General features: G+C 35.5%; 1 long non-coding RNA gene across 1 annotated transcript in view; it reads left to right on the top strand.

The window, feature by feature from the left end:
- The window catches only part of LOC129137836 (uncharacterized), a 213,915-nt gene extending 190,036 nt beyond the window's left edge, over window positions 1–23,879 (top strand). The window contains exons 4-7 of the long non-coding RNA XR_010152091.1: window positions 6,298–6,335; window positions 7,409–7,578; window positions 12,912–13,035; window positions 22,148–23,879. This is a non-coding gene — a long non-coding RNA (uncharacterized LOC129137836). The remainder of the gene's footprint in view (window positions 1–6,297; window positions 6,336–7,408; window positions 7,579–12,911; window positions 13,036–22,147) is intronic.
- Window positions 23,880–24,594: the final 715 nt, after the last annotated feature.

Raw genomic sequence — 24,594 nt, 5'->3', positions numbered from 1 at the left:
TTGATAGGCAGCACTGAGATTCTCATTTTCAAGTGGGATATTTTTCAATTTGATCCATATAGCTAGTTGCTCAAATATATGTGGGGATTTGGTGGAAATTTGGATCTAACCAGGGTTATTTTTCTGGTTAGATTCAGCAAAGTGAAAGAGCAACAAGGAAGTTGAAGTTTCCTGGGAATGGTTGGCCATGGAATTTAGGCAGGAGAACAGGAAATAGAGTACATCAAGTTGGTAAGGGTCATTGTGAATATGATAAAATAATAGTTTGGAGGTCTCAGAGAGATTGAAAAATTTTATGTCAGCGTATGAAAGGGAATGATTAAAGGAGGAGCTCAGAGAATGGGATGAATGAAATTATGACTACAGAGAAGTTGCTATTATAAGTAACGACGATGCTTCACTCAGTCCGTCTGGAAGTGTGGTCCCTGTGCTAGCAACATCAGCATCACCTGGGAACTTACTAGAACTGCACATTCTCAGGTTACACCCCCAGATCTACCAAATCTGAAATTCCAATAGGAGGCCTCAGCAATCTCTTATTGTAACACAACTGTAGGCAATTTTGAGGCACACAGTAGTTAGCACAACTGGTCTAGGGTATGTCCTATTTGGTCTTCCTCCCCAGTTCACAGTTCAGAGCTCCTAAAACTTGAAATTTCCTGATAGAGATGAGAGGACCATCCTTTACTAGTCATAAGTCCCTCTTAGCCATACCTGAGTTTATGCTATTGACATGACATGAGTGGTGGCTGGAGACCCGTATAGCTTCAGGGTGGGTGCTGGACATCAGAAACATGAAGGCATAACTACATGGTTGAAACTGTCAGCCCTCTCCTCCATCACCTCTGAGGTGCTGGGAGGGTGATACAGTGACATACTTAGAGGTCATATGGCAGCTTTGTGCCCCTTTTCACCATACCTGGCCCTATGTCTCTCTTCTATTTGACAGTTCCTGATTTGTATCAGACAGTAACTGTAAGCAAAGTGCTTTCTTGGGTTCTGTGCACCATCTTAGCAAATTATAGAACCTGGGGAAGGAATCCATGGAAGTCCTAATTTATAGACAGTTGGTCAGGAGTATGGGAGGCCCACAACTCCTCTCTAATGGTGGGGGTGCAGTCTTGTAGGCCTGAACCCTGAACTTTTGGGATCTGATGCTATCTCCAGATAGATAGTCTCAGGATTGAATTGAATTGTAGGACACCATTTGGTGTCCTGAGAGTTGAAGAATTGATTGGGGTGAGACTAAATCCACAAATTTGATCTCAGAAGTTTGAGTAGAAATAATTCTGTTGGAAAACATTATCATTAGATCAAAGGTGTTCATAGAACTGAGAGATCAAAATGGCAAAGAGTCATCTATGATTACACATTGTTGACATAAACTAGAATTAAGACAAGAGTATGTCAAAGAGAGTTACATTGAGCCAGGGATAAAAATAGTCAATCAATTGATTGATTAGAATTTAGTAAATGCCATTTTTAAAAAAATTAATCTTTACTTAATTAATGGAGATACTTATCTCCATTTTGACTTTAAATTTATAATTAAAAAATTGCAATTTTATCTACTTTCCATAAAAGGAAACTGAAAAGCAATAGTAAAATGCTTCGACAGAAAATCTAACCTTCTTATTCCCAAGACGAAGAATGGCCAACTACCTTAAGCACAAAGTTAGAAAAACTTTCATAATTTTTTACGTTGCTATATTTTATAGCTTTGAACAAGTTGAATTGTTAACTAGACTGCCCAGAGAATGGAGCCATCTAATATAATTTCCTTACTATTTAGGTAAGATTTTGTTGTTGAAAATCTTAATCATTTTTAATGACCCTGTTTTCAGAGCCTGATATTAATGATTCGTGAAACTCATTAAATGTAGTTATGCATCTGATTTGAAAATCTTGAGGGAGATTTTTGGTCAGATATGCATAGCAAATCTATGTCACTAGACATATGTCCCTGCTACCCATGTCACAACCTTTATGTCTACTCTTGAATTGAGGTTTTGCTACGTTTTATTTTTGAGGTTTAAGAATTATTCGTTTAGGTATCTGGGTGCAGTACACCAGCATGGCACATGTATACATGTGTAACTAATCTGCACAATGTGCACATGTACCCTAAAACTTAAAGTATAATGATAAAAATAAAATAAAATAAAATAAAAAAAGAATTATTCATTTAACTGACGGAAAATTGTATTTCTCTTGTTAGAATAGAGCCCAATTTATCTTTTCTATTTTTCATGGAGACATGAAAGGATGTGAATTTGGAATCAGAGAAACCTGAGTTCCACCATGCTTTCTTCCTCTTGCAATCCATGAAATCCACAGTGGGTTAGTGGATATTACAAAACCTCTGGTCCCACCTTATTAAGATGGAAAAAAATAATACTAATTGAAAGAATAAATGTGATAATGAGAAGAAATGGCATCAATAAAGTTTCTGGAACACAGTAAGTTCTAACAAATGCTAGTTCTTTTCTTTCATTATTCAAAATCTAAATAGAAGCCAGTTGGTAATTCCAAGATAATAGTATGAAGACAAAAAAAAAAAAAGTTTGTTAACTGACCTTCAACCATTGAGGCCTTATCTTATAGAAAGCAAAATTAACAAATATTTTCTCCCTTCTACAAATGTACACCCTCTGAGAAAGAGAGACAGTGTTCCAATCAAGACGATGAAAGTATTCTGGGCACACATAGGAAGGGAAGAAGAATAAGAGAGAACTTTAAAAAGACAATTTTAGATAGGCACCCTATTTTTACCGGCAATAACATTTTTTAGAACTTACGGCATACAAAATAGACCTTAAATGGACTCAGTGCTGAGAAATTTTTATAAGGGTGCTTTATTTTCTTCTATGGTAAATCTAGGAACCAATAAAATAGCTTTGGTAATTCACTCATTACATTCTTTCCTAACTAATCTATTTACATTATAAATTTTGTTGATATGCTGTGCTTTTGCATTAATAATTCTCATGTGTCTCATTTGTGAATACATGAAAACTAGTTGTAAAATAAGGAAAATGTAATTTTGAAACATCTTCAAAAACAGTTGCATAATTTAACAAATGTTTATAAATTTTCATCCTTACTCTAAAACCATAGATATTCTAAAAGTGATTGAAGGTAAAATGATTTCTTTAAATAACTGGATTTCTCACCTTGAGTTATTTTATCTCCGTACAAACTGTAGCAGTGTTATACAATGGTTCAGAAGAAATTACTTCCAAGTGAGAATAAAGATACAGCTTATTAACACTTAATTTTATGGATGAGACCTGAAAAATTAAACTTTTCTTCTAGAGACAAGTTGGAGTTAGTTGTGTATATAGAGTGTGAATACATAGTGTCTATATTTTACTGTCATTATTTAAACAGAAACATGTAATTTGCACTTCAAAAACCTACTACAAATTAGCTGTGTCATTTGGAAGTGTCAAAATTATCTCATTAATGATCAGATAGGCTTTTTGCTCATTGTAATGAGATGTTCCTATAAACCAAATTTGAAAGACAAAGACAGAGTTTGGAGTCTTTAGTACTTGGTAAAATCAGTAGCTCTATTTAGGGCTATATTTGCAAAATACTATTCCTACTCAAGCATATTATTGTTTGCAAGGCCCTTCACAAATGTTGACCACAAAGATGTTTCTACCTAGCAGAAATAATTATAGTTACATATAGTTGTCTAGGAATATCTTAAACATGGGATACTAAAATAACTTTCAAGAACAAGAAGAAATGTTATACCAGGCATTTTTGCAACTAGTGCTCTATTTCAGTGCAATATTTGTGGCAATTAAAAACATAAATGACTTGGATTTACAGCTAAGATATCAAAGGAAAAATATGCAAAGGCATGATTATTTTATAAATGTGCCACATATGTGACTTGAGGTACAAAACCTCTAAGTTTAAAATTGTCTTTTTAAAAAAGAAATCAAAGCAGACAAGTGGGCAATAAGTTATGGATACTATTATAGGGTACCCTGGTAAACTAGTAGGAAGAAGACTTTTGGTACTGAAAATTCCAATTAACCACATGCCTCCATTAAGGCCATGATCACTGCCAAGTTTTACTCACAAAGGCTGGAGCTAGAGTTATGTGGAATTCCATATGTGTCTAAACCATAGATTTATCAATTATCACTTAAACACAACTTGGAGGACACTATCCAGAATTTGTAGGGCTTGGCCTTATTCTAGAAAAACATACACTGGAATAGGCAGTTGGATTTTAAATTCAGCCTTAAATCTGTTGAAAATAATGCATTTTTTTCTCAGAGATGAGATATTGTCCAACTCTCTTGACTTATTTTAGATTTGATATTATACAGTTCGAACACCATGGAGATTTACTAATCTGAATGAACACATACCAAATTAGTCTTTGCTCCAGTCTCAAAATCTGAGATTAATTCTGGCTGTTGAAGAAATTTTCCAGGGTTAGGAGTACGCTTCAATGCTGGTGACCGGTACTACTTTCTGGTAAACTATAGACGACATGTGCCCTTTCACTGCCTAAACTCACTTTGTAGAACACCATTAAATGAAACTCATCACCAGTAATTTGGGAGGCTACGGTGGGCAGATCATTTGAGGTCAGGAGTTTGAGACCAGCCTGGCCAACATGATGAAACCCCGTCTCTACTGAAAATACAAAAACTTATCCAGGCATGACGGGATGTCCCTGGAATCCGAGCTACTTGGGAGGCTAAGGCAGGAAAATCGCCTGAACCCAGGATGTGAAGGTTGCAGTGAACAGAGATGTTGCCATTGCACTCCAGCCTGGGTGACAGAGTGAGACTTCATCTCCAAAAAAAGGAAAAAAAAAGAGAGAGAGAGAGAAAGAAAATTGTCAGTGTTCAGTGACTGTTTTTTTCCATGCTGATAAACTATTACACAGAAAAGGAAAATTTTCGTGCTGATAAACTATTACACAGAAAAAGAAATGTATCCATAATGGAAAATTAAAAGGGCTATACAATCTCTCTCACTGTATGATTCTGGTTTTTTTCTTTTTCTTTTCTTTTTTTCTTTTTTTTAAGACAGGATCTCACTCTGTCACCCAGGCTGGAATGCAGTGGCTCTATCTTGGCACACTGCAACCTCAGCCTCCTGGGTTCAAGCTATTCTCCTGCCTTAGCCTCCTGAGTAGCTAGGACTAGACGCATTCACCACCACGCCCAGCTAATTTGTGCATTTTAAAAATACAGGTGGGGTTTTGCCATGTTGCCCAGGCTGGTCTTGAACTCCTGACCTCAAATGATCCTCCCACCTCGGCCTCCCTAAATGTTGGCATTACAGGCATAAGCCACCAGGCTTGGCCTGATTCTGTTTTTTAACACAATTCCTATTACTTCTGTTTTAATTTTACAAAGCCATAGGTTTTTAATCTGAGAAACCTTTGAGAAAGCATCCAGATAAATTTATAAATAGAAAAATAAATTCAGATACATAGAATTAAGTTTATGATCTAATTAGTGGGTGTCAACTGAAAAATTTTCAAGTTCCATAAACTGAAGTGAAAGGATCACTTTCCTGAAAATATTACAAAGGCTTGATAATTACCTGGATTGTACTAAAACCTACACAATCTAGTATATTCTATAGCAGCAATTCATAAAGACAGCTTCACTTACCATGTAGAATTTATACGTACACTAAATTTAAGGAATGCATTACTTGTTATTGGAGAAGGATAATAGCTCACAGCCGAACTGATTTGCATGAATGCCTATTAAACTATCATCGATGTAGAAATTAAAAGTTAAGCTATTCAGCCCCAGATGTGTGAGAGACAGAGAAAATCTTCAAAAGAGTTCAGCTACCAAATCCCTTCCTCAATAGCTCTTTGAGTCTCAAGACAGTTTCAACCACACACAGCCTCAGAGTCTTATGGTCCAAACAACAATTGACTGCAGCTCTAAAGTAAGAAAACATTTGAAAAGAAACAATCAAAGATCTATGCCAAGTTATGGTCAAGGAGGTCCACCTACTGGTGGGTGAGCATGGCAAGGATAGGGACTAAGCCAAATGATGGGTTTACCAAAACAGAAACAAGAGAAGCCAATGGAAACAGAGTCCAGGTTATAACAGGAGCCCAGGCACTTGATGTGGGAACTCTATTTGTCTCATTTAGCAGCTAGAGTTTTAACGTCCTATGAGGCACAGCTAATGCCCTTCATTATTATTTTTTGTAATTGACTGCATAGTTTAGAACTATGCCTTGAATTTAATATCTGTCTGTTGAAGAAGAGAATAATGATGAAAATCTGTCCACAGGTTCTGTGCAGTACTGAAGAGCAACTTCAGCTCTTGAGGTATCTATCAGAAGTCTTACTCTCTAAAAAGCCTCTGGTTAATTACTGATATAGGTTGCTGACAATTTCACTCTCACAATGTAGGGGAAGCAGGAATGTTATCTGGCCTCTTGGCTCCTCTTCCTTTGCCTTCCACAGATCTCTCTGCTGGTTCACAGAGGAATAGTTTCGTGGCTCTCAGTTCATTTTGCAATTCTGCTAGAATCTCATTCCATCCTCAATTGTAACTAGCTTGTCCTTCACCCAACGCTTATTTATGGAGGGACAGATAGCAAGAAGAAATCGCACTCTGGATTACAAAGTGGGAAGACGCACCCCTTGGCCAGAATGCCTGCCTCCTATGTTCATGATGGATATTTCGAATTGATCTCAGTACTCTTTTCCATTGAGCCCATGTCCCAAATTGGCCGTGAGTTAGGGAGAGGGCTCTAGAATGGGAAAGATGTACCCAAAACTTCCCTAATCTGACTATCAAGCCTAAAAAATTAAACTTTCAATTCAACATCCCTTGTTTCTCCAACTTGGAGTGCCTGATGGTGTGGGAAGCCCCTACTCATAAAAATTCATAGTTGAAGATTGTTGGTAATTTTGCCCAACCCCTTCTTTTTTTGTTATACTTTAAGTTCTAGGGTACATGTGCACAACGTGCAGGTTTGTTTCATATGTATACATGTGACATGTTGGTGTGCTGCACCCATTAATTCGTCATTTACATTAGGTATATATCCTAATGCTTTCCCTCCCCTAGCCCCTCACCCCACAACAGGCCCCAGTGTGGGCTGTTCCCCTTCCTGTGTCCATGTGTTCTCATTGTTTAATTCCCACCTATGAGTGAGAACACGCAGTGTTTGGTTTTTTGTCCTTGTGATAATTTGCTGAGAATGATGGTTTCCAGCTTCATCCATGTCCCTACAAATGACATGAACTCGTCATTTTTATGGCTGCATAGTATTCCATGGTGTATATGTGCCACATTTTCTTAATCCAGTCTATCATTGTTGGACATTTGGGTTGGTTCCAAGTCTTTGCTATTGTCAGTAGTGCCTCAATAAACTCCTTCTTTCTTTGCCTAGTTACAGCTCAATGCAACCTCCTGGCAGGCCAGCCTTAAGCCCAGCAGTCCAACCATGCATCTAAGCTGAGTTCTCGTCAGAGCCAACTTCAATTATAAACAACTGAGATGATGCCAGAGGCCAGAATCCCTGAGAACCCAATTTGCTGTCATCACGATGGCTGAAACAAGGTGTTTGGCATCTAGAAAAGCTGATCTGTAGGAAATTTCCAATAGAGTTCAATTTTTCTAAGTTTAAAGTGTACAATATCATCAAGGTCAGACACTCGAGATAAAACTGGGCTTGCATTTAAATATAATAAAAATATTTGAAGAATAGTAAGAGTGGTGACTACTTTTACACAGGAATGTTTTAAATAAATTGTTTTTTTCTTCTGCCTTTAAAATTTTGTGATTTGTCAATGAGATGTTGACATATTTTTAATGAAGCATGCCTTGTAAAATAATAAGTGAATGAAAAATACACAGTAATATTCACATCAACAAAGCTAGAAGACTGTATGTCTCAAGAGGCTCCATCATCTACCCAGTGGCCACTTGACCAAATTAAGATCCAAATACCAAAAAGAAAAGTAATTAAAATTTGTGTTGCATGCCTTATAAGACCAAACCTATAAAATGAGGGGAAACTTCACAATTACTTGTAATTTGCTCTGTGGAATTGTAACAGATGGATTATAAAGACGATTCCATGATAAACATCTAAATGTGGTTACTACCTTCTGTGCTTTCTTGGTTCATATTTTTATTGTTTTTTTTCTTTATAAACAGATAATTCATTCCTATCTATGGCAATGCAAACTTTTCAGATCATGTGTGATAAATAGTTATCCAACTTTCTAGATGTCCACCCAGAGCTGCTTCCATGTGAAGAGGTGGAAACGGATTCTGTGCATGATACTGGTTAGGATTGGGAACTGTTTTTTTAAAGGAGATTTTAAAAATTAGTTTTCCTTGTACACATAGACATAATATTGTGTTGCTAATTGCCCTCTGGGAACAAAGTCATACCAATCACAAATATATTGCCTAAAGTGGGAGGCTTATTACTCTGCTGTGAATTCCATCTCCTATTATGTTTTAAAGATGCTACAAACTTGAGACATTACTATGTAGATGACATTCCCAGCAAATCCCCAAACAACACTTAATGAGATTTCAAATACCAGGATCATGCAACAGTAAAAGATATAAGGAAATAAAGAAAAGCACAGTATATGTGTAGAAGGCATTAAAACACAAATTTTATAATTATGAATGCATATAATAAGGAACAAGTTTTACTCTAAATAGCAATTAAATCAGAACTACGATACAGGGAATAAAAGTGAATATTAAACCATTGTACTGACAATAACAGAGCCCTTTTTCTGCTGCGTGATTGAATTTAGTGTTTACTAAGGAAGAAAAAATGCAAGATATCTTAAATTTGGTACTTTCCAACAAATTTAAGAAATGTGTACACACTTGAGGAGACTTAAGAAGTCTCTGACTAAAACACTAGAAAAGAAAAGCAGTGAAAAGCCAAATAACTATTACTCAACAATAACGACATTGGTTACTATTATATTAATATTAAACACACTATTAAGCAACAACATTTCAGTTACTCACTGAGCCCAAAGTCATTTTTCATGAACCATTCACAACACTGATAACCTATTGAAAAATGACTGAAAACAAAAAACTTATTGCTTTCCAAGTCCTTTTATAGCCTTCTCATGTGTCATTTCATATAATCCTTATAACGAATCTATGGAGTATATACTGACTTTATCTCTGTACAGAAAAGAAAACTGAGTCATATTCAGAATAAGTTGCAAAGTTCCCCAGATAATCAGTGTCATAGGTGATATTTGTTGTCACAGTGTACTCAAGTGTAATTTAGGGAAGCAGTACAAATGATGGTTGAAAGCACAGGTTCTGGGGTAAATAGCCTGAAGTCAAAATCTAGTTCATATCCTCAGTGGCTGTGTGATCTTGGGAAATTTCCCTTAACTCTCTGTGTCTTGGTTTTATAGTTTCATCCATTTTTGCCTCTCATATGAGGTGGTGAGCATTACACTAGTTTATGCTTCTAGGACACTGAAAACGGTACCTGGCTCTTGATAAATATTACAAATTTTGTTTCATTTTCTTCACCTTGAGTATTTCATGGCCAGATGGAAATCAATGTCAATATGAAAAAATGTTCATAATTCAACAGGAAGAAATACAAAACCATATAAACAACTTTGTTTTACTGGCAAGTGTATTTGGAAGCTATGTCAAATTGAGAAGGGAAAGGGAAAGCCTCTAAGGGCATCGATTAATCAATGACCGAAAGCTGATGAGATTTGTCTGGAATTTTTTTTGGAGACTCTGAGACTTAAAATTTTGACAAAATAAGGAGATGAATTGAGTAGTGTGGAAGAGACATTTTCTGAAGTCAGCTGAGAAAGGAGAGACAAATATGGTAAGGGGAAAATGGTATGAAGTAATAATATCTATGAAGTGCTTTCTAAAGTATAACACATGTAAATTATGTTAAATGTAAACTGTCATGATTATATCATTACTGTCTGACTGATACAACTATATCCACCTCAGTTAGCCACATAAGATCAATTTTCCTATACCTTAGCGAATACCAGTAACCTCCAGTTCAGAAACAGCATAAATATCTATCCACAGCTGAGCAGACACATACAGCTAGCTACCAGACGAAATAGGCTATATCATAAAATACTATTGTTTTCCATTTTTTAATTGTGGCAAAACACACTCAACAATTTGCATCTTAACCACTGTTAAGTATACAATTCAGTGTTATTAAATGTATTCACAATGTTGTGCAAACATCACCACCACCCATCTCCATAATTCTTTTTGTCTTGTAAAATTGAAATCCTGTACCCACTAAAAAGTGACTCCCCATTCCCTGCCCTCCCAGGGCAACTACAGCTTTACTTTCTGTCTTGATGAATCATACAATATCAAATGCAATCTTTAAAATATTTAAAATCTTTTGTCTGGAAGCAAAGTGGAAGTTAATATCAATGGCTATGCCTTCAGTGAGTTCTGAGACCACATTACAATGTAGTTAACCATTTATCTTTTATTATGTTCTAGACCTATTATTTCTTCCTGGCACAAAAATATCTTCTTTGTAGATTATGGCATTTACCTCTATCTCCACACCATTTTGGTCTCTCATCCACAGATCATCAGCCTCTTGCTTAGTCTTCCATTTAATGACAATTTCTATTTAGTATACAACAGTCCTTCCCCCTGCAATGCAATTTCTTCACTCTTTAAAGCTCTGACTCTGGCTACTGGTCTCTGTTTTGTACTCATCCCTAGAGCCATGTCTTCAAATATTTCTCAGAACTTCTTCACATCTAAAAATCAAGGATTAATTTATTGCTCTCTGATTATATTCTTCTGGTATTTCAAGTATCCTGTATAACTTCTTCATCTGCCCTTGCTTTTATTCTACATCAAGATGTCAAGTTCATGGACTTCCCAATTAATCATTTAAAAAATTTATTTCAAGCCTTTATGAGTCACTACAATATACATATGTTCTCAGGAATTATGGCCCTACAATTTGTATGTGAGAATAATTCCTGTGTCAGGCATTATGGACATAAGAGTAAATAAACTCTAGCCCCTGCCTACAAGGAGCTAATTCCCAGCCTAAGACAGATTATAAGCCAATAATATGCAGAGTTGTAAGACTAAGGAAACTGATTGGGATATACATAATTCGAGCTGGGAATATCAGAAGAAAAACTTTTTGAAAGTCATGAGACATGAGCTGTGCCTAAAAGAATAAAAAATAGAGAGAGAAATAAGAAGAAATAAATTAGGGAATGAGATGGGTATAATAGTAGAAAAAGGAAATCTCTTTAGATAAAACAGGGTATGAGAGTATATAGGAGGCGTATTAACTCAGTGTGGTTGGAGAAAACAGGTTGAAAGGAGAAATAGGGGAGAAAGTTACAAAGGGAATCAAACGTGTTAGTAGTTGGGGGAAAAGCAAATATTGAATACGACCCATAGATCTTGTATAACCCAATGTTTGGTAGTAGCTTACATAAAAAGTTGTGACAAAATAACCAGAGATATACAGAGAAAATAATAACTGAGTATTATATTTCCTCTCAGTAGAAACCTAAAAAAAAATGTAATCACACACTGATCTTTTAACTGACCTCCACTTATCTTGCTGCCTGGATTGGCATACATATTCCTCTGCCTGAAAAATTGCTCAACACTTTTGAAATGTTGTTTCTCACTGTTACACCCAGGCATTTCTGCTAACACCAGCTGAGTTGTAAGGGGCCCTCCAGGAGACCTAGTTGTTCTCCTTATCACATACATTATTTTCATTTATCAATTTAACCAGAATATCTAATGAAATATTATGGACACCAATAGCATGAATACAAATATAGCTATAGACTCTAAAAAGTAAATTGATGTCTCCTGAAAGGCTGTCATGTCTTAGATGCTAAATTTGGAGTATGTGTTTCTAATAAATAAATAGCTTGCTTTAATCATTCTGACTTATGAATGTAATATAGGGGAGCAGCTTTGATTTCGCCCTTAATCTTAAAAAAAAAAATTAGCCGGGTGTGGTGGTGGGCACCTGTAGTCCCAGCTACTCAGGAGGCTGAAGCAGGAGAATGGTGTGCCCCTGGGAGGCGGAGCTTGCAGTAAGCCAAAATTGTGCCACTGCTCTCCAGCCTGAATGACAGTGCCAGACTCTGTCTCAAAAAAAAAAATCATACAAGAAGTAAATGATGATTTAGCATAAAACACAACTTTAGCCTAAAACACAGTTCATAGGGCTCAAACTTTGTTATTTTATGGGATTATACTAACCAGTTAATATTCAAAATTTACCATTTCAAAAGAAGAAATATTGGTCTGGGAAAATTGCCATTGCTTATACAGAAGAATGGAGGAATCTTTTTGAGCACAACAATTCTAATGATCTTCCTCATCACTGGTTCCAAAACCAAGCCCATGGAAGGCCTGCATAGGGATAATGTGGAGAACATGCACAAGAAATACACATCACCAGCTCCTCAACTCAGAGCTCCAAGGGAATGGCCAAGGAAGCTGTATTGTCCTAGGAAATTTGAGACAGTTTTGACTTACATTAAATCCTGCTCAATCATATGTATGTACACACACACACACACACACACACACACACACACACAGACGGTGTTGTCAGTGAAGCCTCTAACAATGCATCTTGACTGGACAGATTTGACAATTAAAATGGCTGGAAGAAAATAGGGCTTCATAAGTGGCACTTACTATTCACATTACACATTAAAAGGACATCTCCTATATTAAATCTTGTCTATGATAAAAAGGCAGAAAATCATGACCCAAGGCTAGTTTATAACTGCAGAAATGTTCAAGATAGACCAATGCTTTCTATGTTTAGGAACTGACAATAAAGTACAGGTCTTTATAATCTACCATTTTGCCTCATTTGATACCAGGTGACCTTCATAATGCAGGCAATAGAGAATTGCAAGATTTGTCAGAGATTTCAGGTCTTTGGAAAGCTATGCTCTTTCACAAGAACAGCCATGGAAACAGGAAGAAAGTCAATTCCCACTTAAGGTAATCAGAATTTACAAATATTCCTTTCTTCATTGAAATCTCAATAGGCACTTCAATATTATCTTTAATTAATTCTTTTGTTACAATCATGCATCACATAACAACATTTTGGTCAAGGATAGTGCACTTGTATGACAGTGGTACAATAAAATCATAACACTGTATTTTTACTGTACCTCTTGTATGTTTAGAAATGTATAGATACACTTACTGTATAGATATAAGTAAGTATAGATATACTTAACTGTTGTGTTACAATTGCCTACAGTATTCAGTACAGTAACATGCTGCACAGGTTTGTAGCCTAGGAGGAATAGGCTATAACACCTAACCTAGGTATGTAATCAGCTATAGCATCTAGGTTTATGTAAGTAAACTCTGTGATATTCATACAATAATAATATTGTCCAGCAATGCATTTCTCAGACACACCCCTGTCATTAAGTGACACATGACTGCATTAGTTAACACTATGGAAACTTCATGGGAAATGGACACTGCAGCTCCACCATAAATAGAAATTGTTTATGTCAAAAAACACGTAAAAGCATAGTTGCAAGATTACAATTCCTTCCAGATATTTCATTTAGTATCTCCACAGATCACTTACTGACTGAATAGCATTCTTGGGTCTCCACCGCCTCACATTTGATTTCAGGTCATTCAATCAATTGTCAAAGACGCATCCAACATTAACTTTCCAACTACTGGTTTGGATTGTGTCAACATTGTCATCCTGGGCCACAAGAACACAAAAGGCTAACTCAGTGAGGCAACATAGACACTGATCAGTGAGATTTTGCTGAAGGGTGGTACCGTTTTTTACTAAGATCAAGGGTATTCATAACTTCAGGCATCTAGACAACATTGAAAAGGGCAGGTTCATAGATAAAAAGGAAAAGAGGAAGGGTTTTTGCAGTATATATGAGCTACCATGTCTCCTGTTTAACCTGAGTCTGAAGAGATTCAAAGTGCAGGTGCCATGAAGGCCTCTTTAATAGTTCAATGTCGATTGATTTTCTGGGCTACACTTCCCAGCATTCAAATTGCTAAATGCATATAAACTACTACTGAATATTTATAACCTGGATTTGTGCTTTTGAGTAACCTTATCTACAGTTACGTGCTTCAGTGATCCAACTTGGGGTGGACTCCAAACTTTGATAAATTAAAGACCCTGCTTATTCCTTGAGTATTGCTACACTGACAACTGATTTAGTGAATGCCACTGTGAAAATAATAAACCTCTCGGTGAATATATTTAGACATGTCTTGTAACCTGTACACATCTTAACCAGAGATGTCACTTGGTCTTTCTATGTTCAGGAGCGGGTGGAGATAGAAAAACATACAGGATTTTAATTGTTTCCTGTGAGACTAACAGAAAATTCAAGCTAGTGAAGTATGTTTATGCATGGCACACTTCTCACGAGCAATTTTAGGAAGTTCTACCCACAACCCCGTATGTCTTTTGATATGTGGGTTACCTTGGAGAGAGAAAAAGAAACTGAACACAAGCATGAAATACTTTAGAATTTTATCTAGAGTTGGACTTGTCCAAAAGCTTTTGTATAAACTTGCTTGATGAGCAACTGTTGTCCACTGGTACCTTCACTGTACAATCCACACACAACCAAACTTCACAACTGGACACCTAAATTTGCACTTTGTTTGGTAAAGCTGAATGAAAAATGTTGTCTTTTAAGCTTATGCTCTCTTATGAAAACTGTTATTAGATTAATTTTACTCCAAGATATGCCAGTTAGGAAATAACTTCCAATTTAATTTCACCAGCTCCCTGTGGGTGGACTAATTACTCATACATCACACTTACTCTGGTGGTGAAATGCCTCAAAAGAAGGTCTCCAGAGTGTTGCTTTACCTAGAAGGACAAGAATGAAGAGACATAAAAATCATTCATTAAGAAGGAAGATTTTCCTTGCCTAGATTTTCACTTGTAGGATCCAATTAATTTTATCACTTAATATTTTGTCCTGGTGGGCATTCATTTTACAAATTTGTAAGGTCAGTAGAAATGGAAACTTTTGGAAATCAAACTGTAAATGTTCTGTAGACGTTGACAGAAATAGCAATTTGGAGCTGTGCTTTTGCCAACTAGACACTCTGAGAAAATCTGTGAGAGGATATTTTCAGGAAGTCATTGAACCCCCTAAAAATCAAGTTTATTCCTTTTACCATAAATATAAATAATTAAATTATTATCAACCACTTTCAATATTCCAATAAGTAACCTTTATTGTTTATTTCATTGACATGATCTACATAGACACACAATTTATCTTCTTTTGTGATACATTCAGAAAATTTGCTGCCTGGAAAAGCCATGTTTTAAAATTACCACCTGTTTGATGACTTTTTTTTGTACTTTAAGTTTTAGGGCATATGTGCACAACGTGCAGTTTAGTTACATATGTATACATGTGCCATGTTGGTGTGCTGCACCCATTAACTCGTCATTTAGCATTAGGTATATGTCCTAATGCTATCCCTGCCCCCTCCCCCACCCCACAACAGGCCCTGGTGTGTGATGTTCCCCTTCCTGTGTGCATGTGTTCTCATTGTTCAATTCCCACCTATGAGTGAGAACATGCAGTGTTTCATTTCCCCTTAAGTATCTATCTCTATTTGTCCTTTATTTTCACTTCCATCCTAGCTCTATCCCTTGTCTCCTTCGTGTGTCTCAGGATAGGTGCCCTATAACATTTTGTATTTCTGGAAACCCTTCAATATAAATTTATTACATGTAAAAATAAAAAGTCTGTTTTAGCGAATTTTTTCTTCACAAATTATATTTTCCTACTTCCCTATTAGACAATTTTTGTAGGCTCCATATGCTATTAATTTATATTCACTTTTAGAAGAATTTTCATCAAAAGCAAAAGTCTTATGTAAATTGATTATATGCTATTTCTACTTCTATGTATATATACACACATAGCCACATACATATATGTAACTCCAGAGGCCTGCCTGGACTGTTTAATAACTGTATTGAACAACAGCAAGAAAAAGCTGTTCAAATTTCAAACAACAAGTTGAACTGAAGACCTCACATCTTTGAATTAAATAGACACTAGTAGCCTTTAAAAATTAAACATTTCTACGGTTTTAAAAATTATAGCCATCATAGTATGAGGAAAAATGTAATAATCTTTTTTAATTCTTGCCATTTTATTAACCACGGACTCCTTATGCCCTAACTTCATTGGTACCCCTTTGAGATTAAACAGAACACTTAATTTAAAATTCTGATAAATAAATTAATTACACCATTTACTTGAGGTACTCTTTCACCTTTCAAGAAATGTTTTGAGAATTCATTAGCTAAATATTGCTATAATGCAGGTTAGTAATAAATGGAAAGAATGAATTCATTGTAAACTTTAAACTAATGATGGTATGATCCGGAATTTTTGTTAACTTAGAAGACATAATTAGCTTTAGAGGTGAAATGAAAGACAAAATCACTTCACATATTAGTAAAAAACAAATAATATAACTTTATAAGCTACTGCTGTTCTTTTGCTATTAAGAACCAATGACATCTGTAATTAGGGAAGATTATGGAAAGGTTAAAGATGAGAATACATGCAGTCTATCTACAGGAAACCTAAACTGTTTAGGTTAAGGAAATGTCTGAGAAAGTCATATTAATTAGCAGGTTCACAGGAAACTAACATTTATTGTATAAATTCCATGGTAAAATGTATTAGGGCTCCACGCACACAACTATGTGCCATCTACCTTACCACACAGTGTTTACTTCTTTCAGTCTTTATTCATTTCTCTCCTAATGGTCTTTATGGTATTATTACATAGTTCTAAAAACCTTCCATGAGGCAGAAATTTCATTTAATCATATAGCTTCAAAAATAATGAAAAACAGTGGAAACTTTCTATTTTTTATGAAGCAGAATTGTTGAATTTTCAGTTTCATTTATTTAATATTACAAGATGACAAACATATTTCTTTAATTCCCTCTTTTTATTTTTGTCTAACATCAACCAAAGCCATTTCTTTCATTTGAAGTTGAAAACTGCTCATCAAAATCCAGTTTAAGCTGAGAAACAAAGAACTAAATTTTGCATGAGAGATTATACACTGCATAAGTATAAAACAGGACCAGAAACAATGGTGGATTAGCAATTTTTAAAAAGACAAAAGCAGGTTATCATCAAATCAATTGTTACCAACACACCAATTCCACCTCTAGGCCAGAAAATTAGCCACTTACCCACAGGAAAACAATGATTGAAGACAAAGTTCACCAGTGAAAGTTGGTTATTTTCTTCCATCCTTGCATCAACTAAAATGATATCTACAGTTCCTCTTAACACTTTTCTGAGTTTCAAATATGTGGGTATGCTTCATTAGCTGAGGCCATTTTCCATATGTACATCTGGCTACAAGGGAAACTGGGAATGTGAGCCCTGATCCTAATGTTTGTAGAGTATTTAGAAATTTGAGAATTCCCTCCAAATAAAGAGTTTTTTTAAAACATTGTTAGACCAAAAGTTTGAATTACAAAATGTGGTAGTAGCTCAGGTCTAACTCAAATGCAGGGAAAAAAACTATTAACTCTAAAAAAAATTAAATACACATTTGATGGCAATGAGAAACAGAAAACAGGCAGAAATAGTAGACTATTCAACCACTGATGAAGTATTTGACCATTGAATAAAGAAAATTGCAATGATTTAAATTTGCATCAGTGCAACTTCACACCTGATGACGCTTCCCAGTCTGTGCAAAATTAGATGTCTATGAGTAAAGCGGTGAGTTTTACTAGCTTGAGGAATAAGAGCACAGAGTTCCAGGCTGACAGAAAAGAAGAACTGGGAAATTTGAATGACATGGGAGGAAATCTCACACAATTGAAAGTCACAGAGGAGAATGTCACAGAGTAAAAATGTAAAATCAGCACTTCAACTTCATTCAGATATATGATGGCTGCTACATTTCACATTCATAAAAAGAGGCTCCATAGAATCCAGCAGAAAACAACAGCTAAATTGCTAGTACAGAGCAGAGATTTCAACCATTGCATATAGCTCAGGAGTGAAATTTTGGTGTTTGACTACAGAAAAAAACTAATGTTAGAAAAGAGTCACTCTTCAAAGGAAAATAGAAGAACCTATCACTACAAAATATCATAAACATAATCTAACATATAATTTAACCTGCCTAGACATAAAACCAGGAAAATATGACGCATAACAAAAAAAGTAAACAATGGATTAAGACAGTGAAATGGCCAACATGCTGGGATTAGAAGATAAGAAATTTAAAATAAGCTATTATAAGCATATTCAAGGATTTAAGGAATAGATGGTCATAAGAGGGAATATATGGAGAATCTCAACAGAGAAGTAAAAACGATAAAGAGATAATAGGACAAATTTTAGAACTGAGAGACTGAATATCTTATATAAAAGTGTCATTGTATGCACATACTAGTAAATTAAAGATGGCAGAAAAAACTATCAGTGCACTTAAAAACAGATCAAGAACAATTTCCCAATACAGATAATACAAAGGAAGAAAAATAATAAAAATAGGGCAAGTCTAGCGCTATTATAATTGGAGTCCTAGAAAGAGTAGAGAAGAAAATGAGACAGAAAAAGCTATTTGAAAAAGTAAAGACCAAAAGTTTTCCTAATTGTCAGCATATATCAACTTACAGGTTTAAGAAACTCAAAGAACAAAATAAAAATAAACAGAACCAAATGTAGACACACCATAGTCAAACCACTGGGCAAAAAAAGAGTAAATCTTGAAAGTAGCTAAAGGGAGGGAGAAAATAATTTACATACGTGGAAACAAATAGACAGATGACCTGTCATCAGAAATGACACTTTAAAAAGCAATGAAACTACATCTTCAAAATAAAAGAAAACTGTCAACTCCAAATTCTATAACTAGAAAAAGTAATTCTTGAGAAAAGAAAGATTTATTCAGATAAAAGAAAGCTTCGAACAATTGTCATTAGCAGACCTAGATACAAGAAATGCAAACGGAAATTTTTTAGGCTAAAGAAAAATAACAACAGATGGAAATTCTGACCTACAGGAAGCAAGGAGAAGCTCTAGGAATGACATGTGCATAAACATGAAAAACTAAGGCTTTTTTCTTTTAGTTTTATAACAAACAACTGATGGTTTGAATAAAAACTTAAGTGTACTATTGATAATGTATGTAAAATATTCTAAATTATTAGCTCTGACAGGAGACTAAATGCAAAAATTTTGCCGCAACTTTTCTTTATGTTACATGAAAACGCTGACTATTAACACTAAGTGGACTGCGATAAGCCCAGGATGTTTATTATAATCCCTAGAGAACCACCACATTATATGAAGATATTCTTCTAAAATGCCAATAAAGGAATTAAAATGGAACCCTGAATATTGTTCAGTTAATATAAAAAGGCATGAAAGAAAGAACAGAGGAGCAAAAAATGATGGAACAAATAGAACATAAGAGCAAAATAGGCTGGGTGCAGTGGCTCAGCCTGTAATCCCAGCACTTTGGGAGGCCGAGGCGAGTGGATCACGAGGTCAGGAGATCGAGACCATCCTGGCTAACACGGTGAAACCCCGTCTCTACTAAAAATACAAAAATTAGCCGGGCATGGCGGCGGGCGCCTGTAGTACCAGCTACTCCGGATGCTGAGGCAGGAAAATGGCGTGAACCTGGGAGGCGGAGCTTGCAGAGAGCCGAGATCCCGCCACTGCACTCCAGCCTGGGTGACAGGACCAGACTCCGTCTCAAAAAAAAAAAAAAAAAGAAAAACAAAAATAGTAGTCTTAAATCCAAACGTTTCAATAATTATTTCAAATGTAATTTAAATACTCCAAATAAAACACAGATTGTCCAACTATATAATAAAAGTACCTATAAGAGATGCATGCCAAATATTATGGTATAGATAAGTTGAGAGTTAAATAATTCCCAAGTATACCAAGGAAACAACAAGCACAAGAAATCTTATGTGGCTATATTAATATAAGAAAAAGTAGACCTCCAAACAAGCAATATTACAACAGACACCTATTTCATAATGATAAAATGTCAAGTAATTATGAAGACATAATGCTGTATTGCTGACAGAATAACTAAAGAAAATTAAGATAAAATAATTTTGACAACAGCTTGACCTAATCGATATTGACCAAGACAATAGAATATATGTTCTATTATGCTACACATGAAACATTTATCAATAGGCTATAGACCACAAAATATCTCTCAAGAAGTTTCAAAACACTATAATCATAGAAAGTATGCTTTCTGACCATAATGAAAATGAGTTGAAATGGGTAAAAACAAGCTACCCATGAAAGTCTACACTATTGGAAGATTTAAATACATCTTAAAATGCCCTTTAGCTCAAGGAAGAAATCATAAGAAACACCTTTAAATACATTGAACTGAATACAAATAAAAATATACTATATCAAAATGTATGGGATAAAGTTAAGCAGGCCCAGAGTAAATTTTTTGTATAAATGCTTATTCTAAAAAAGAGAAGTTCAAAACAAGTGAACTGATTTTCTACCTTAAAAAGAAAATCTAAAACAAGAGAGCAAATTAAGTCCAAAACAAGTAGAAGAAAAGAAATAAAACAGAAATTAGAAATCAATGAGACAGAAAAGAGAAACAGGAGAAAATCATCATGGCCAAAAGTTAGTTCTGTGAGAAAGAAAGAAAACACAAATTATAAATATCAGGGATTAATGAGATTGTACAGTTGTAGACACAAGAGACATTAACAAGATAATGGAATACTGTGAAACATTTTATGCTAATTTTCATTACTTTGAAGAAAGGGTGAATTCCTTGAAAATAACTTATAAAAAAATTCACAAGATTAAATGGAACATATGAGGTAATTGACATTTATTAAAGTAATTAAATTAATTGTCAAATACCTGCACATAAAAAGATAAATCTAAAGAAATAAAAAAATAAGCAAACTCCAGATCCAAAGAGTTTTGCTGATGAATTATTTCAAACGTTTAAAAAAATAAAATTTTTAAATTATTTCAGAAATAAAGAAGGGGGAAATTCCAAACTTGTTTTATGAGTCAGAATCCTGATAGCAAAACTACAAAACCCAGGAATGCAAAATTGATTTCAATTTAAAGGGCTATCACCATTGTAATCTGTGATTCTAATGAATTTGGCTATCTTAGATACTTTATACAAGTGGAATCATACAGTTTGTCCTTCTGTGACTGATTTACTTTACTTAGCATTAATGTCCTCTAGGTTCATCCATGTTGCATATTGCTGGGCTTTCTTGTTTTAAAGATGAATAATATTCCGTTTTATGAATATACCACATTTTCTTTATCTATTCATCTGCCAATAGACATTAACCTTATTTCCACATTTTGATTAGTGTAAATAATGCTGCAATGAGCCTGAGAATCATCCCAATCTCAATTCTTTCAGATAAATAACCTGAAGTGGATTGCTAGATCATATGGTAGTTCTAGTTTCTTAATTTTTTTGAGGAACCACCGTACTGTTTTCCATAGAGGCTGCACAGTTTTACTTTCACAGAAACACTGTAGAAGTGTTCCAATTGCTCCCCATTGTTAACACTCGTTATCTTTTTCTTTTAATAAGACAATTCTAAAGGGCCAGAGGCAATATCTCTTTGTGGTTTTGATTTGCATTTCCCTGATTAGTGATGCTGAGCATTTTTTTCATGTATCTGTTGGTCATTTGGATATTTTCTTTGGAGAAATATCTATTGCTGATATAAAAAAAACTCTCAGCAAGCTAGAAAAAGAAATTTTCTTGAAGTGATGGAAAACATCCATAACAAATCATATAAACAATACTATATTTAATGGTGAAAGCGTAAATGTTTAAACCACATAGATTAGGACAAGAAAGGGATGTGTGTGTTCATCACTGCTATTCAACATTGTACTGGTGATCCTAGATTTTGAGTATAAATATTTAGGGGACAACTATTGTCACTGAAGCCCAAATCTAGGTCATCCTCAGAAAAAAAAAGTTGATTAGGTTGTATATAATCTAATTCCACTTGCTAATTTAATTTCTCTAAAATTACAGCTTGTATCAACTCTAGAATTTATTGGGCACCTCCTAGGACATAAACACTGGAATTTGGTGAGAGACGTCAAATAGGAAAGAACCTGGCTCTGACATAAATTCAACACACGGAGGGGGACACATGTTATGAGACTGATCTGGCCTCTTCATCTCATAAAAGGGGTTCTTGTTGCTGGTAACACAGATTAAAACTATTTCAATTACATTCAAGATAAAAAGATGAGCAATGGTATGTAAGATGAAAAAATCACCCCGCAGGAAGACAAAAGTCTCACAAAAGGATATTTAAGCTAGCCAACACTTTGAAATTCAGGCAGAGATCGTGCTTTCTGGGTGAACTAAAGTAGCAAGAACAAAGTAGAGGCTCCAATTCTAGGAAAAATGGGCCCTAATAAGGTTTACAATCCAGAAACTCAAGATATCCAGACAGAAGGATGCAGTCTCCGCTTTCAAGGCAGCAGCAGTACCTGGATTACTAAGCCAATCCCCAACACAATCATAAACACAAATTTGATTGAGGAAGAAGCTTGCCCACCAGAAGATTTAGGTTATTACAAGGTAGAATGTGATAGAGAAAATGAGCATGGGACTGGAAACAAAAGGAGGTAGCCCCATGATTACAACTGGAATATATCTGTCAGCGATGGTGCGGAAATAAGACTGAAGAGAGAGATCCTTAAACCCCACGTGGCTTACATCAGGACTAATCCTGGACACAGGCTGGAAAGCATAGCCTACAGGTGGTGAGGGAGGAGGAGTGGGCTTAGCTGTGAGGAGGAGAAGGAAATATGGCTGAAAACCAGATAGGGGTCTTGAAATCACACAGAGGATTTGGGCCTTTGCTGCTGTCTGCCAGCAGCTGCCAGTAGTTCTCACACTTTGGCTGGCAACAAAATCACCTGGGGCAGTGGTGCGGAAGCGGGGGGAGTGTTGTAAAACCACAAGTGACCAGGCAAAAAACACCTGTATGTTTTCCAATTCAGTAAGTACAGAAATATTAATTGGAAAAAGGTGGACGTCAGACATTGATAGTGCTGTGGACTGCTCCAGGGACATAAGCATGATCTTTAGAGAGGCGACTCTAATCAGTTGAGGGCAACCACTGGACAGAAAGAGGTCCAGACCAACCGTGCACAGAGACATCATACAACTACACTTTAGCAACCTCTCCAAGTAACATGTCTCTTAGTGAAACTTGGGAGGGTGAAAGTTAAAAACATAAAATCCAGTGGCATTTATGTATCCTAGGCACTTACATTTGTCTGATTCTTCCAACTTGCCTTTGCTTGGTTAGAGTTTTGGGTAGATAAGAGGTGGATTTACATGTGCTAGTGTGAGAACTTTGATACACTCATTTAGACATTGACCTACTATCTTGATGTTTGAAAGCTAAAACCCAAAGAAATTTGTCTTTTTACGTAAAACAAATTCAGCCCTTGCCTTCCTTGTAGATTACATCTTCCACTAGCAGTAATAAAAAAGTAACAATATGCATAAGTCAAAGTGTCTTCTTAGATTCTCTGTAGTGTTTTATTATTTAGTTGTGTTAATTAAAGTAACTGTCTCAAAATTTCAAGGAATGCCAGAGAAGCAATTCCTGTTCAAAGGCTGCCCTCTTGTGACAATGTGTTGTATGCTTTACTGTAAAGTAACCTTATTTTACCTTATAACCTCTACAATCCAATTCATAACAGCATAAAAAGGAAAAAAACCTTACATAATTTTGAATTTTAAAAAGTACCTTGTTTATATGGCTCCTTTACCTAATGAATAGTCAATTTGGTAAATATTCCAGTGAGTTGAAGGTTTGAATCTATCTCACTTAACTAGCTTGATGAATGTATTTCTAAACCTATACAACCCACTCCTCTGCTTTTAAAAAATTAAAGTTAGCTGTAGATTGAGATGTCAGTGACACAGTTTATAGAACATAACTTAGATTGTCATCTACATTACTGTAACTACAAATACCACCCTCAGATGGAAGAATAAGTTTTATCAGTGAACATCTCTAATTGAACTATAAATGGTGTATGTCTTCTGGCTTTTACAAGCTCTTGGTCTAACACAGGGGACATATGATGTAAAAATTACAAAGCAAGGTCACTCACGGTGGCTCATGCCTGTAATCCCAGCACTTTGGGAGGCCAAGGCGGGTGGATCACAAGGTCAGGAGATCGAGATCATCCTGGCTAACATGGTGAAACCCCATCTCTACTAAAAATACAAAAATTAGCTGGGTGTGGTGGCACACGCCTGTAGTCCCAGCTACTCAGTAGGCTGAGGCAGGAGAATCGCTTGAACCCAGGACGCGGAGGTTGCAGTGAGCCGAGATTGCACCACTGCACTCCAGCCTGGTGGCAGAACAAGACTCCATCTCAAAAATAAATAAATAAATAAATAAATAAATAAATAATAAAATAGCAGTGACTATAATGTTTTGTGAT

This window comes from Pan troglodytes, chromosome 17 (assembly GCF_028858775.2).
Source record: "Pan troglodytes isolate AG18354 chromosome 17, NHGRI_mPanTro3-v2.0_pri, whole genome shotgun sequence".
Taxonomy (NCBI): domain Eukaryota; kingdom Metazoa; phylum Chordata; class Mammalia; order Primates; family Hominidae; genus Pan; species Pan troglodytes.
Note: the sequence above shows the minus strand (reverse complement) of the source record. Positions and strands in the feature narration are given on the sequence as shown.